The sequence below is a fragment of the Triticum aestivum genome, chromosome 4D, assembly GCF_018294505.1.
Source record: "Triticum aestivum cultivar Chinese Spring chromosome 4D, IWGSC CS RefSeq v2.1, whole genome shotgun sequence".
In the NCBI taxonomy this organism is placed as follows: Eukaryota; Viridiplantae; Streptophyta; class Magnoliopsida; order Poales; family Poaceae; genus Triticum; species Triticum aestivum.
This window is the reverse complement of record NC_057805.1, coordinates 94,929,695-94,944,105: the sequence shown is the minus strand read 5'-3', so window position 1 is coordinate 94,944,105 and position 14,411 is coordinate 94,929,695.

The following is a 14,411-nucleotide window of genomic DNA, read 5'->3' as shown; positions in this document are numbered from 1 at the left end:
TCCGAAACCCAAGCACTAACAATGGCAGAACCGAGCAGCGTCCGCCGAAAGAGTGGCTGGAATTCGCTCCCCACAGAGGTAATCAAGCTCATTGTTTCGCGTGTGGACAATCTCAGTACCATGCCGCTCGCCGCGTGCTCGTCGGGGCTGTACCGTTTACTCAAAGCCCTCAGGCCGGAGCTTTTTAAGCCAGCTCCTTGCTTGCTGATGTCGCCTGATCTTCAGAAACGGTGTGTCACGCAGCATAACGATCGTAGGGTGGCGAGCATCAACCCCCTTGACTGCGATCCGATCCCCGTCACCCTCAACTACATTAACGGTATGTACTGGGTCGGCATGAACACGTCTTGGATGGTGCTCGTCGACGGTCGCGGCAGCTGGATGCTCGTGGAGGTCTACACCCGGCGATTGATCCCCCTTCCTTCGATTAACACTACACTACTTTGGCACCGCGGCCCAGAATACTCGAAATCTTACAATAGCCAACATGATACCAAGTTTGATTTGCTCAAGGTTGTAATCTGCCAAGTGCCCACAAGATCTGCGAATTATAAAGACTTCAGGCTAATTGCGTTCTTCAACCGCGGTCTCGCCTATCTGACAGGTCACTGCGGTAAGTGGATAAATCTGCACGTCCATCGCAGGATCATACATCCTCCATGGTTCTCTGATGCCATTGAACACAAGGGCTTCATTTACGCTGTTGACTCCTTCTATGGCTGGACGTATTGCTGGCCTACTCTAGTCATCGCTACAAATGGCTGTTACAGCAGTATGTTACTTTCCTATGATATCATGATGGCTTGCTTATATTACTGTCAACATTTACTGAAAAAATATTCATGCTCATAACATGCTATTCTTAAGATTGACTACATCAAGAGCCCTTTTTTATTCGACTCCAACTTTTTTTGAGGGTTATTTGACTCCAACTTGATATGATGTTGTAGGCTGCCTGGTGTCCCTACCCTTCCTAATCCCAGAACCTTTCAAACAAAAGCGGCATGGCAGTTGCAGGTGGTTCCTGGCTCGATCAGACGACGGCGAATGATTGATGATCATTCGCACGTACCGGACGTGTTGTTTCGTGGAATACAATCACAGTCACTGCAAGGTCTTTGAGCAGGATCCCAGCTTCTCTGGGCCTTCAAGAATATTTGACTGGAGGTTGGTAAGTAGCCTTGGTACACGCTCTTTGTTTGTCGGACTAAATTATCCGATTAACCAGGAGATAACCGACGGCAAGGATCATGATGGCAGCGCGGTTTCGTTCATCAGGCAAAACTGTGTGTACACAGTGTACCATGCGTCTCTGCATGCACCATACCCTGATATGTGCCTCCACGCTCTGCAGCCCAAAGTAGGAGAGAGGGTCGCAAGTATCAGACTTCGACCTGCTGGCTGGAGTTTCCCCCGTCAGGCACCCATCTGGTTCAAGCCGTCAGCCAATCTCCACAGCTTAATAAATAGTAATGTCTAACTGAGCCAGTTAGTTAGATGCGTACACTTGGTGTAGTAGGATCTTTATTTAGTCTGATGCATACACTTGTTCTTTTTTGGTAGCCCTTTTGTAATGATGGCTGATGTTTGGTTTGGAAGAGAGAGCTACGTCTTCACTCTTCTGGCCTCCTTACTGCTTCTGTTGCACCCCCAGCCCTAGTTGCTGCTGCTGCTGTTTTCAATGTATAATCAGTAGTATATTTCGTCTGTTGGTTGAATAAATGTGTTGTTAGAACGATAAACACAATGTTTTGGAAGTCGTTGCACGGTTCGATCCTTTAGTGCCCCGTAACGTACGTAGCGCATACTATTTTTCATACGGAACACATTTTCCACTTGTTGATAACATGCAGCCCACTGATGAAGGCCCAATAGAGAAGCCCATAATTAACTGGAAGGGAGGTTCTCACATGAATCCGGCCTAGGTACATGCTCATGGTCCCCTAAACATAAATAAGTAAATAAATAAATAAAACTAAATGCTCATGCACCAGTTCTTTAAATTCACGATTTAACAGGAGGATATTATTTCCTATGATAGTGTTGTTACATTTAGTCGATATTATTCTTCGGCAAAGATAGCGACCAGTCTTCTTTCTCCCAGCATTTTCTTCCTACAACCAGCGGACCCATGCAAATCGTAGTCAACGTCGTAAATAGATCCGGTCCATTTTTATTTTTCAATAAGAATGTCCAACCCAGCCCAGCACATTGGCGACAGCACTTTATCCTCTGCCTTGGTGCGCTCGCCGCGGCACCACCGTCCGGCCCTGTCAACATAGTTTTTTTGAAATGGTCCCTGTCAACATAGTGAATCGGGAGAGGACTGTAGTTGTGAGTATGATAGTACGGACCCACCAGGTCCACTCCCGAACACAAGCAAGCGCCTCTTTTACTACTCAGATGAACCCCTCGTTTTTTTACTCTAATCCACCCTGCTGATATCTGGGACCCACATCATTTTCAACGTATAGTCAATTAACGATAGAATTGCACAACTTTTTTAGTGGTAATTCGGAGGAGCAGGCTATAAACTGGGTTGTGCGGTCTCTGTGGCCCGTCTAACAACATGACCAGCCCAGCAGTTTTTTCTTTGGGAAAATAGGTAGCCCAGCATTTCTTTTTGAAGAATACCCAAGCTAGGCATATTTGTTTTCTCCGACTTACTGGGCTGCAAATCTTTCAAGACGAGGAGTGATGCATTCCGGCCTGGCCAAAGAGTATGGTCAATGTCTGTTAAAAGTAGTATCAAAAGGGGTTGAAAATTCCAAAAAAATTATAGCAAATGGGATATTAGTTTCTTTTTTTTGTTTTTGTTCTTCACTAATATCTTATACTCCCTCCGTCCCAAAATTCTTGTCATAGATTAGTCTAGATACGGATGTATCTAATACCAAAACGTGACTTGATACATCCGTAATTAGACAAATCTAAGACAAGAATTTTGGGACGGAGGGAGTATTTCATTGGATTTAACATGACATAGTACTAATTTATTTTTAAATTTGTTTTAGTATGGCTACTAATTTTTGGATTAAGAATATTTTGTTCCCCAGCAAAAATTTGCGAATTTTCAAAATTTCCCACATATTTAGTTAATTTTTTAACCCTGGTACTGACAAGAAAATGGGCAGCAATTCTAAAAATGAAAAACGGGCTGCAATAAATTCCATATGAATTAGAAAATGAGTAAAAATTATAAAAATAATAGCGAATGGGTTGTACACGCCACAGATTTCGAGGCTGACTTGTTCACGCAAGGCTTTGTCAGTCAACACACGATTCTAGGAGTAGTGACTGTTGGATGTCCATCCAACGGCCGACGTGCTTCTTCAATCTCTGATCTTCCTGCTCCAGCCGCCTAAACTAGCGCCGGCGGGACTGCCTGCTTCCTCCTCTTGTGGCCCGTTCTGATGCCGCGCAGGCTTCCCCGGCCCACCCTACTCCCTCCGCTGGCCTAGCCATGCGCAATCAACTGCCTCCTTATTACCTGAAAAAAATTATTCCTCCCACTGACATCTGGGGCGCACCGGTTGGGAGGCTGACCTATGGGCCTACTAAGATGACGCATACGCAGGGCTTGTCAACTTAGTCAACAAATGATTCTAGCAACAGTAACTATTGGATTTGAATCGAACGGTCCTGCTGCTTCTTCAATCGCTGCTCTTCTTGCACCAGCTGCCCAAACCAGCACCGGCTAGACCGCCTGCTCCTGCCTTTAGTGGCCGGTTGTGCTGCCGTTGAGGCCTCACCGCCCCCTACTACTCCCACCGCTAGCCAGGCCCTGCGGCGACGGCAGCCTCACACCGCAGCCGAACCAGTGAACCCTCGTACTCCTCTCCGCGTGGGCATCCACTGCCGTGTCTTCCCCGGCTCCGCGTCGTCCCCTTCCTAGGCCTCGCCGTCGTCCACCGCCTTGGTGCTCTCGGCGCGGCGTGGTCAATGTGGTCAATGACCGACTTCCATCGGAAGAGTACTGTACGTGGAGAGGCTGACAGCTGGGTCCACGGCCGCAGCTGGGTCCACGGCCACAGCCCAGTTTTTTTGTGATTTGCCAAGTAAGTCGCTTTATCAGGCCTGTTGGGCTGTAAATCTTTCAAGACGAGGAGAGCTTCAGGGCCAGTTCTTTTGCTAGCTTTTTCGGGCTTCCTGAATAAGCTGCCCCCTACCCAGCTTATTCTAGAAGCCCAACTAAAACTTTCCTTTTAGAAGCCTATGTTAATTCTTAACTACTAGGCTTCTAAAAAAATAAATTTGGTTGGGCTTCTAGAATAAACTAGGTAGGGTGCAGGTTATTCTAGAAGCCATCAAAAGAACTGGCCTTCATTCGGCTGGCCGAGAAAATGGCCTATCAGTAATGAGAAATGGGTTGTACGTTTTTAAAACACATCAAACCGGCAATTAGTTTCAAATTTCTTTTTTCATTTCGAGATTTTAAATTGCATTGATTTTTATGCGTGGACAATTTGTTGGATTTTATATTGATATATATTTATTTTTAAAATCAGTTTGAACGTGACTCGAAATTTCGGGATTAAAAACAGTTCGGACCGCACCGAAATATGCAAAATTTCGTATAATTTTTTAACCGTGGCTACAATATGGGCTGTAATGCTAACAAAAAGAATATGGGCTCCAAAAAAACCTTAAGAATTAGCAAATGGGCTGTAAATTATTAGAAATAATGGCAGATGGGTTGTATGCTGTTTTCCACAGATTTGAGGCTTTCCTAAAAAAAGGTTGACGCACAAGCAGTGACTGTTGGATGTCCATCCAACGGCCGTCGTGCTTCTTTAATCTCTGCTCTTCCTGCTCCAGCCGCTCAAACAAGCGCCGGCGGGACTGCCTGCTCCCTCCTCCCCGCGGCCGGCTGTGCTGCCGCGCAGGCCTCACCGCCCCACCATACTCCCATCGCTGGCCTAGCCATCCCTCTACTCACCCACACCTGCTGTTATTCTCCGGCGACGGCAGACGAACCAGTAAACCCTCGTACAGTCATACTCCCCTCCGCGTGGGAAACAACTGTCGAGTCTTCCCTGGCTCCGTGTCGTTCCCTTCCTAGGCCTCACCGTCGTCCACCGCCCTGGTGCTCTCGGCGCGGCATGGTCAACGTGGTCAACGACCGACATGCATCTGATGTGGACTGTACGTGGAGAGGCCGACAGCTGGGTCCACGGCCGCACGCAAGGAAATGCCTCCTTATTACACGCAAAATAATGATTCCTCCACCTGACATCTGGGACCCACCGAAAGGGCCTCTGTATTTCACGAAAAAAACGTTACCGCCACTGACAGCTCGGACCCACCAGCTATATCTTCGCACGCAAGGAAGTGCCTCCTTATTACGCACAAAAAAATGAATACTCCCCCTGCTAGCTGGGACCCATTATAGTGGGAGGCTGACTTGTGGGCCTACTAAGTTGACGGGGACGGAGGGCTTTGTCAACTTAGTCAATATGCACGATTATAGCTCCAGTGATCGTACGATGTCCATCCAACGGCCGTAGTGCTTCTTCAACCTCTGGTCTTCTTGCTCCGGCCGCCCAAACCAGCGTCTGTCGTGCCTCGTGCTCCTGCCTCCCATGGCCGGCTGCGATGCCGCGGAGGCCTCACCGCCCCCTACTACTCCCACCGCTGGCCAGGCCATCCCTCTACTCACCCACACCCTCTGTTATTCTGCGGCGACGGCAGCCTCACACCGCAGCCGAACCAGTGAACCCTCGTACTCCTCTATGCGTGGGCATCCACAGCCGCGTCTTCCCTGGCTCCGCGTCGTCCCCTTCCTAGGCCTCGCCGTCGTCCACCGCCTTGGTGCTCTCGGTGCGGCGTGGTCAATGTGGTCAATGACCGACTTCCATCGGAAGAGTACTGTACGTGGAGAGGCTGACAGCTAGGTCCACGGCCGCAGCAAGGAAGTGCCTCCTTATTACGCGCAAAATAATTATTCCTCCACCTGACAGCGGGGACCCACCGGACGGGCCACCGTATTTCGCGAAAAAAAAAGTTTCCCCCTGACTGCTAGGACCCACCAGCTACATCTTCGCACGCAAAGAAGTGTGTCTGGGCAAAAAAACGATTCACCCCCTGACTGCTGGGACCCACCAGCTACATCTTCGCACGCAAGGAAGTGCCTGACAGTCGGGACCCACCTGGTCGAAGCGTACGTAGCGTTGTCATTCTGGTCGCGAACGTGTACGTACATACTGGTCGATGTAGAGGCGCGCAAGTGTCGTAGTAGAGGCACGCACGTAGCATGTACACGTACGTACAACGGCCAGTGTGCAAGAAAGAAAATACGGCCACGTACATACATACGGGTAGGGTCTCGAACGCCTACTCGCGCATACGTATGGCCAGGGCTCGTGTACATGGCTGGGTCGGAACGAAGAAACTGCGTTGTCGTCGTGTTCATGGGGAGCCAACCGGCTGGGTCGGAACAGAATGCGTCGTCGTGTTCATCAGGAGGGCTTGGACGGAACAGCCGATGGAAATGAGGCCTGGCATACCGCAGAACGGAGGAAACAGCCTTGTGTTCGACCGGCCACGGTCGAAACGAGATCCTGTTCATCGGGAGGGGTCTGCCATACCGCAAAACGGAGGAAACGGACCTCCTACGGTCGAAACGGGGGTCCTGTTGACCGGGAGGGGTGTGGCGTACCGCAAAACGGAGGAAACTGACTTGTGTTGGAGCGCTACGATCGAAACGGGGGTCCTATTCATCGGGAGGGGTGTGGCGTATCGCAAAACGGGACTCCACGGGATACTGTTCATCTCCACAGTCGACCCCCTCCAGCCTCCACGGGCTACTGTTCATCCACCGTCGACCTCCTCCAGCCTCCACCTGCGACTGTTCATCCAGCCTCCACCGTGCGCTACTCCGCCGGCTACTGTTCAACCAACCCTCTCCACAGGCTCCTGTTCAACCACCCCTCCACGGGCTACTGGTCATCCAGCCCCCCACCATCTACTGTTCATCCAGCCCTCCACGGGGTCCTGTTCATCCAGCCCCAACCGGCTTGATCGATCGGGGTCCTGTTCATCCAGAGGCAATACCACGGGGTCCTGTTCATCTACCCCCACCGGGAACTGTTCATCCAAACCCCCCCAGCAACGCTCACTGTTCATCCAGAGGCAGCATCGATCGGCTTCAGTTAGCTGCAGTAGCGAAGGAATCGCTCGATCGGGTTCAGTTAACAGCCATCGATCGATCGCTCGAGTTCAGTAACGCCTAGCCTGCAGTGCAATCGCTCGGGTTCAGTTAGAGCCCAACGCCTTGCTCGGGTTCAGTTAGAGCCCAACGCCACGCACCCACGCGCGTGCGTGTATGAGACAAACGCGCATCGCTCGGCCCCGACCACCCACCGTAACCAGGAACACCCTGATATTTTCCTCACCCTCGCTTCTACCACGGTTTTTTCCGTCATGGATGGCCCAAAGAATGTCATGCAGCTGCGTCTCCGGCCCGCCCAGAACGAAAAGCCCATTTTCTGTCATGATTTTTTGTCATAGAAGTAGGACCCCACCACATCTATGATGATACCGGGTTTTGTCACAATTATCTTCATAGAAGTGTCATAAGTATGATAGAAAAAAAATCGTTCGGCCCAAAATGTCACGGATGTGTCTTTTTTTTTTTGTAGTGGTCTACTTGTCACGGACGTGATGCCTATATACATGATCATGCCTAGATATTCTCATAATTATGCGCTTTTCTATTAATTGCTCGACAGTAATTTGTTCACCCACCGTAGAATTTGCCATCTTGAGAGAAGCCACTAGTGAAACCTATGGCCCCCGGGTCTATTTTCCATCATATTAATCTCCCGCTAATGTGCTATTTCTGCCGCCGTTTATTTTGGAATCTTTACTTTTTAATCTATACAACAAAAATACCAAAAATATTTATCTTATTATCTTTATCAGATCTCACTTTTGCAAGTGGCCGTGAAGGGATTGACAACCCCTTTATCGCGTTGGTTGCAAGGTTCTTAATTGTTTGTGCAGGTACGAGGGACTTGCGTGTAGTCTCCTACTGGATTGATACCTTGGTTCTCAAAAACTGAGGGAAATACTTACGCTACTTTGCTGCATCACCCTTTCCTCTTCAGGGGCAAACCAACGCATGCTCAAGAGGTAGCAAGGTGTTCGGCCAGGTCTTGAGGAGCCTTTAGAAAGCCGTCGAGATGATAAGCATTGCCATGTCGTCCATGTCCATCTGGACATAAAACCGGTGTGGCACTGGTTCTCTCGCCTTGTAGTCGAGCTTGGGTCGATGGCCATGCGTGTGTAGAGGCGCCGCCGCCAGCTCCCTCCTCCCCGGCACTACAGGCTTCAGTGCCAACCGATTCGGCGGGAGCATGTCTTGGAAGCCAGTTGATGGATACCATTGCACAATCAATCAAGTAAGTGCGGAATCAAGCACAACATGGGAATGCAAAGACATAGGCAACACATAATTGAATCATAAACATGGACATTGCACATTAGCATGATCTAACACAAAGGCATTGCACAGTCATGGACATGCAAAGACATAGGCACTACAAAATCTAGTATAATCATTAACATGCACATTGCTATGATCCAAGACAAAGCAGTGTACAATCCAACATAACCATTGACATGCACATTGCTATGATCCAAGACAAAACAGTGCACAATCTAGCATAACAGTTGACATGCACATTGCTACGGCCACCATGGCTTGAGCTCCGACGCCACTCCTTCCTCTTTGCTCTGGCACAAAGCCACATATTGCACCGTCCACTAGAGCTCTGCCCGCCGAAGCTCTCTCCCTAGTCCACCACTTCGACCTACCCCTACATCTCTTCTAGTTCATCTCCTCCCTCCTGAGCGCCCAAACAAGGAGCTATGGTGATCTCTTGCTCTAGCTCCTCCCAATCCGACCAGCACCACCACCCTGTTGTTCAAGCCCCCCGCCAGCTTTGTCTAGATCTGGAATGGAAAAGTTATTGACTTAGGAAAAAGTTATCGAAAATAAACCCCCAATAACTTCTGTGTAAATAGAATGGTAATATACGAACTACAAACCTGATAACTTACATAAAAACACCGCATAACTTTGACCCAAGGGAAAAAAGTTATTGAAAACATACCATTGACAACTTTCTATGTAAATAGCATGATAATACATGCAGGTTGAACTGGTAACTTACGTACAACAACGTGGTAACATTGACCAGGGGAAAAAGTTGTTGAAAACATACCCTGCTGACTATTGTGTAAATAGAACGATAATATACGCACCAACGAGCTAATAAATTATGTACAAACACCACATTAACTTTGCCCAAGGGAAAAAAGATGTTGAAAACATACCGCATCAACTTTCTGTGTAAAAGGCATGGTAATATATGCACCACAGACATGATAACGTAGGTACAAACACCACGATAAATTTACCCCAGGAAAAAAAGTTGTTCAAAACATAACCTAGGGTAAATTTTGTGTAAATGGCATCCACAAATACGTAAATTTTTCATTACCCTTAACAATTCGGCCACACATGGGACTTCGCCAAATTCCACAAATACGTAGCTAGCCAAATGCCTTCCATCGCCTTTCACCGTCCCAGTGCCCTCACTGATTGTCGCCATCACCACCCTCCTGCTCTTTCGTCACCCTCCCCTCCCTTCACCTCACATGAACCGCGTGCAACATGTCCGCTGCCACCCAACCTAGCATGTGCGCCGCGCCACCTGTCGTCGTCGGTGTCGGAGATGACAATTTGACCGCCGGCCACTTCTAGCGCAAAGCCTACGAATTCATTTATACATTATTATTAAATTTTAGTATTATTTCGAACCTAGCAAATGCTAGGATATGCTTTGATGGAATAGATATCGATGGTGTGATTTCTAACAAAACAGGTCTACGCTTGATGGAATTCGGTGTTCGGTTGGTGGTGATTCGATGTGGGTGTTGATATCTATAGGGGCACACCATAACTTTAAAGGTTTACCTCTACTTCGAGGATGAAAATAGAATTCATTCCCACATAGGGTTATCAACAACTCTTTCAAACTAGGCACTTTAGTTAATATATTTTTAGACCTTGTTCATACAATAATTAATAGCACAAAAGTAATGTCTATGCTTTTATTGATTGCTACTTTAGTCCATACAAATTATCTACAGCAGGGGATTCATTGTTTTTTCAGAACAGATGTCATTTCTCTTCCTACACTACTATGTTGACTTTTACAAATATAAACTTGACAATTAGCGAATACACGGACGCAGATTTTTTGAACACGATTCCATGTGCACCCTTTATGAATACTAAATTCAAAAAAAATACTAGAAAAAAATTGTAACATACATTGTCATCCGGTATACTCACATATGAAGTTTCATGAATAAATGACACCCTTGGTATTCTGGGCAAAAATGACAAAATCGGAATTATATTTAAAAAACAATGTTTGGTGAATAGTAAACTTCAAATTGTATTTTCTTCACTAAGAATACCACCGGTGTCAATACTTCACGAAACTTCACACATGAATAGAATGGACGACCAAGTTTTATTCCCCAAAATTTTAGAATTTTCTAAATTTTCCTAGTAATTTTTTGAATTTACTATTCACATGGGTGCGCGTGGAACCATGTTTACCTTTAGTTTTTCGGCAAATACACTATCAATACAGACAACAAATGAATTGTGATATTTTGACCATTGAGCCGAGCCAACCTTGTATTGCTCGCAATGAATTTGTGTTGTGCATGTTTTCAAACATTTTAGGGGTTCAAAATAAGTGCCAACATTTTGGTGAAAGGTAGATTCATCTATGTTTCGTCAAATTTCTGGCACTCAATATCTGTCCAATTGTTAGCAATGGTCGTGCTAATTTTTTTCATTTGATTTTAAAATTTATATACTTTTTTATAGTTCTTCCTTGCGAGCTCCCTGCCATTGGGCATGTCGCAGCCGCCATCGCCACCGCTGAGGTACCATCGTACGAGGCAGTGGTTGTGGGGCGGGTGGGTGGCGGAGATCCTCAACCCGGACATGGGAAAGCGCTAGTGGATTGGCGGCAAATTTGATAATTTTGACCTCAGGACGAAATCATTTCACAGAATGAACTGGTTGCGAAACTATTTCACTCCCCTGACCCTTTTGTGTAGCGTCCGCCACGCCGGCGCCACACCCTACTGTGCAACGCCTCACAGATAGGCGCTACACGGCCAGCGTCGCACCCATATGTGCCCAAGTCAGCGTGCAGCGCCTGAGAGCTAGGCGCCACACTACACAGTGTAGCGCCTGGCTCCTGGGCGTTGCACTAGTGCAGCGCCTAGCTCCTGGGCGTTGCACTAGTGCAGCGCTTGAGAGTTAGGCACCAAGGGTCAACCGCGTGAAATAGTTTCACGGACAGTTCATTCTGTGATTTGATTTCGACTATAGGTCAAATTTGTCAAATTTGCCTGGATTGGCACGTTTGTCATCAGGGAGGAGGCGGCACGCTCGTACGACGATGTGATGCTCCGCTACTACGGGACACGGGTGAGGCTCAACTTCCCCACCGACACCCTGATCGCGGACTTCCTCACGCTTCCCATTAGGGTAGTCTCCCTAGCCAAGGAGAAGGAGCACTGCAAAGCCAAGCGCTATAATGTCACCTAGGTGGGGAAGCTCGTCAAGGACGATCCGCAACTTCTCGCTGAGAACCGCATGTTCTTCAAGTCCAAGGGGACACGTGTGATACATCACAAATGTATCTTTAATTTTTGTTTGTTTCATGCTATATTTATATCATTTTGGCATAGTTTTGAATTTTGACATAAATTTTTATTATTTTTCTGGACTAACCTATTATGCCCAATGTCAATTATTGTTTTCTGCATATTTTTGGACTTCCGGGAAAAACAATTTTACGGGGCTCCAAAAGATCTAAAAAAATCCCAAAAGCTTTTTTTGGTTGGGAAGCTTTTAGAGGCACAAGAAGCAACCCGGGGGGCACAACCCCCACCACACGCCCAGGGACACATGGTGGGGCCGCATGGGGCCCCTGGATCTTCCATCCATTTCCTTTCAACGCCTACGCTTCTATATACTACTGAAAATACTTCGGAATATTAACCCTAATTTTTCTGGGGCCACGCCTCTCTGTTTGACGATCCAATCCGGAGGTCTTTTCCAGACTCTGTCAGAGGGGGAATTCATCACGGTGCAATGCAAGGTGCTTAGAGAAATAAATCACTTTTTTTAAGCACTCGTGCTTATTTGTAGAGGGTAGACGATTAAGTAGGCACCCCTCCTATAGAGTAAGCACGAATTCTCAAGGAAACATGGTTTATTTTACGAAGCACCTTGTATTGTACAAGGCCTAAGACTCCGGTGTGAGTTGGATGACGGTGTCATTTCCCACGTCGCTAACCCCTTGGGGGCATCGCCTTGAAGGTCATCAATCCCCTTCATACTTTCCTGAGGTTGGATGCGCACGTCATTGCGGTCGGCAGGTTCCCGGCCGATGATGCGAGTGCGGGTAGCGGGGTAGCTGCCTCGCTCCTGGTGGAGTTGCTACTTGTGTGGGAACAATAATGGTGGCATGAGTAGCAGAGTCACAGGAAGTCCTTTGACATCGACCATTCGATGTGTACTTCAGCGTGAAGTCGGAGTTGTAGCTTTGTGGGCCGATGCGGAGGGATGATGGGCAGATGTGGCTATGTTAGGGCAAGGCGTGCTTCTTTCTTTTGTGAGTCTACGACCAAACTCGGAGCTGCCTAATCCTCGGCGCGTTTGGCCGGCTATTTGGCATAGGCTGACTTGGTTCTCGTGTGCCATTTGTTTAGAGAGGTCTTCATGGGTCGTCCGCCGTGAAGTCGAAGTTGTTTGCTCAATGAGAAATGATGATGATGACTTTGCAGGTCAGCAGGTGCCCTCACTTTTGGTCGTGTTCTAACAATTTTCATCTGGATTTTCGTTAATTAACCAGGCCATTTTCTTCTATTTTTTCACGAACCCTGTCTAAGGGACCGCGCACAGCAATACCAATGAAATTGGAATTCAAGAAAAAACAAAGGAACAAAGAAGTACGAGTCTTGGAGTATGATGATCCCATGTGTTTCCGATGCGTCCGTGATCTGACATTTACCACATCAATTTCGCAACAAAGTGCCTGGTACGGAATATTCTGGACAAAGACCTGAAAACGAGCATGCATGGCAACGCGTACCACGTTTGGATGGGACAATCGGCGTACTGATCATTCACAGATCTGGACACCGACCTCTTGGCAGAGTCGTCGTCAGCATCAAGGTCCACCGACACCTCGGTGACATTTTGGCATTCACGTACGGGAATAATGCACACCTAAACTGCGAGAGATGAGAGATAAATTCCAGAATTCGCATGAATGCAAACAACAAAAGAGATGGATTTGAGCTCCCTGCACCCGTTTAGTTATTTAAAAGCTTATAAGCAAAATCAGACTCGGAACAATTCGAAGAAGCCTGATGATTATTATCACAGTTGCAACTTGCATGAGAAACAAACACACTGCAAGTACGAGTGGACGGAGCCGGACAGAGCTTGGGTCGATTTGAGCAAGCCTTGGGATGCCAAGGACATGGAGCTTTTCTACGACGTCACCACAATTACTGTGGGCAACGGTCTGTTGGCAAGGTTCTGGCTATCCCCTTGGCTCAGTGGCGAAAAACCCAAGGATATCGCTCCTCTCGTGTTTCAGATCTCGGCAAGAAAGAATTCTTCGGTGCGGGATGCACTCCTGGACAATGCTTGGCTCTCGAGAATTGAATGTCTCAAGGGCTCACGGTCAACCACATCCACCAATTCTGCACACTTTGGGCGAGGCTTGATATTGTTCTCTTGCAACATGACACTCCAGACACCATCGTTTGGGATCGCACGCCAAATGGCTCTTACTCCGCTGCTTCTGCCTATCTCACGCAATTTGAGGGAGCCATCACCACACGCATGAAGCCCGCGGTCTGGGATAACTGGGCGCCGCCCAAGTGCAAGTTTTTTGCTTGGCTTGTCATCAAGAATAGGATTTGGACCGCGGATCGATTGCAGAAGAGGGGTTGGCCAAACTGTGGCCTATGCCAGCTGTGTCAAAGGGAGCCGGAGTCTAGGGCGCACCTTCTCTTCAAGTGTAGGTACTCCATCCGTGTGTGGGAGGCCGTAAAGACGTGGCTGGGTGCGTAGGAGTTGCGTCTTGACCAATGGGGTGGCCTGCCTTCGGTGCAAGATTGGTGGTATGCCGTGGTGCTTACTCATGGTCACAGGAAGAAAGCTATTGCCACCACACTCATGCTTGTGGCGTGGGCACTGTGGAACGAGAGGAATGCACGGGTTTTTCGCAAGAAGTCTACACTGCCTTCCATCGTCTTCGCGCATGTTCGGAACGAGGCTAAGTTATGGGTGACCG